This window comes from Mus caroli, chromosome 3 (assembly GCF_900094665.2).
Source record: "Mus caroli chromosome 3, CAROLI_EIJ_v1.1, whole genome shotgun sequence".
Taxonomy (NCBI): Eukaryota; Metazoa; Chordata; class Mammalia; order Rodentia; family Muridae; genus Mus; species Mus caroli.
The window spans coordinates 88,903,806-88,905,722 of record NC_034572.1 but is presented as its reverse complement, the minus strand read 5'-3'; the positions used below and the strand labels follow the sequence as shown (position 1 = coordinate 88,905,722).

Sequence of the window (1,917 nt, the reverse complement as noted above, 5' to 3'; positions counted from 1 at the left end):
CTAGGCCATCTTTCGATACATATGCAGCTAGAGACAAGAGCTCCAGGGTTCCGGTTAGTACATCATGTTGTTCCAACAATAGGGTTGCAGATCCCTTTAGCTCCTTGGGTACTTTCTCTAGCTTCTCCATTGGGTAACCCCCTTTTCTAACCTTTGTTGTCACAGGCATGTGTGTGTGTGTGTGTGTGCAGGAAAAACACACATAAGATACATAAAAAACAGGGATAGAGATATATGGTAGTTGCTGGAGTACTTACTTAGCATGCAGAAACCTCCGAGTTCAATCCCAGCATCCATGCACAGACATGGTGGCACACAGCTGTAATCTCAGCACTCAGAAGGTAGAAGCATTGAGAATCAGGAATTCAAGGTCGTCCTTGGATATTTAGCAAACTTGAGACTAGCCTGAGTTACTTGAGACCTTGTCTCAAAAAGATAAAATGAAACTAAATAATAATACTAATAAAACAACTAAGATATAGTCACAGGGTATTTGATCCCATGACATCGCAGCCCAGGCTTCTCAGAGACTGCATGGGTAGAGGGGTGGGTGCAGGGTTTGCATCCATTTGTAATGTGTCCATTGCCCAATGATGTGAAAGAACAAGAGCTAGAGGAAAGTGGGGAGCATGGCAGAAATGCCTTCCTATTTCAATTTATAGCCTTCCTAACTGAAATAATAGCTTTACAGAAAGAAATTATTCACAAAATACTCAGAGCAAATGTTGAGATGGGAAGACGAGAGGCAAGATAATTAAGTCTGTACTGTTCTTAAAATGAAACACTGTCTAAGCAGAGAAATAAATTAGATGTCTTTTCAAACCTTTCAAATCTAAGCATCCTAAAAAAATTAACTGCACTGTGTAGCGCCAGCGCCGTGGTTTTCAGACTCTTTTTTTTTTTTTTTTTTAAAGCAGCAATTCAGTCAGACATACATTCTAGGGCTGGGGATACAGTTTAGGATGGGACACTTGTCTGGAATGTGTAAGGACCTTGGTTCAAGGTCAGCACTGCAAAAAAAAATTATTATTGTTATTATTGTATTCTCCATCTTGATTCCATACACAGCACTCACTCCATATTTTCATGATTTCTCGATTCAGATTTCATGAAAAAACACTGATTCTAAATATGTAATCTTTCTTTTATCCCCGCCTCCCTCTTTCCCTAACACTCCTTATCAAGCTGATTTTGAAACCCATTTTGACAAACGCAGGTCCAATGGAGTTTCTTAATCATTAAAAATCCCTGCAGGTGTACCCACCCACAATATGGAGACAATTTAGCAATGCCTGAAAGGGCAGCGTTAGATGTGACATTTGCCTTAAGGATTCAAGAATCCATTCTTTGGAGACCTGGCTTTCCCTATCAGTGAAAGCTAAGGACTTGAAAGCAGAGCTTTTCAAGTCAAGACTGCAAGTCTTAAGACAACCATTTGTCTAGCGGAATCTACCCTCCATCAATATTCTCTAACATATCTTAAATGCTCAGCATCAACGTGAACATTTGATAATTAACCCAACAATCCCAACTCTGGCTCTTCGCAGAATAGAGAGAGCACTGTTTTTCAAAGACCGGCTCTCGCGGGTCCCCCTCCCCCGCCTTGCTCCCCCCAGACCCCAGACCCTCTCCAGCCTCGGGTAACTTTTCCCTCCAGTTTGGTGGAAGGTTACATTGGAAGAAAATAGTCCCTACCGTCTAGAAAGTTTTCAGGGAAAAAGAGGGCGTCTGACGTGCCTGCGGTGCGGGCGCTGCCCGAGGCCGGTGGGGCGGGGCGGTAGCCCTGGAGTCCGCCCGGCGCTGCTCGGTGGACCCCGCACCCGGGCGCGGGGCAGCGAGGGCGGCGGGAATCTGCAGCCTGGGCTTTACCAGGACGCTGGGCTTTGCCAGGACAGTCTTTTCTTATTATCATTTCCA

The 1,917-nt window shown here is 44.3% G+C and overlaps 1 protein-coding gene across 1 annotated transcript in view; it reads right to left on the bottom strand.

The window, feature by feature from the left end:
• Pogz (pogo transposable element derived with ZNF domain) overlaps positions 1–319 on the bottom strand; it is a 60,841-nt gene extending 60,522 nt beyond the window's left edge. The window contains exon 1 of the mRNA XM_029475117.1: positions 258–319. The gene's annotated coding sequence lies outside the window, so the exon portion shown is untranslated. The remainder of the gene's footprint in view (positions 1–257) is intronic.
• Between the last annotated feature and the right edge of the window lie 1,598 nt (positions 320–1,917).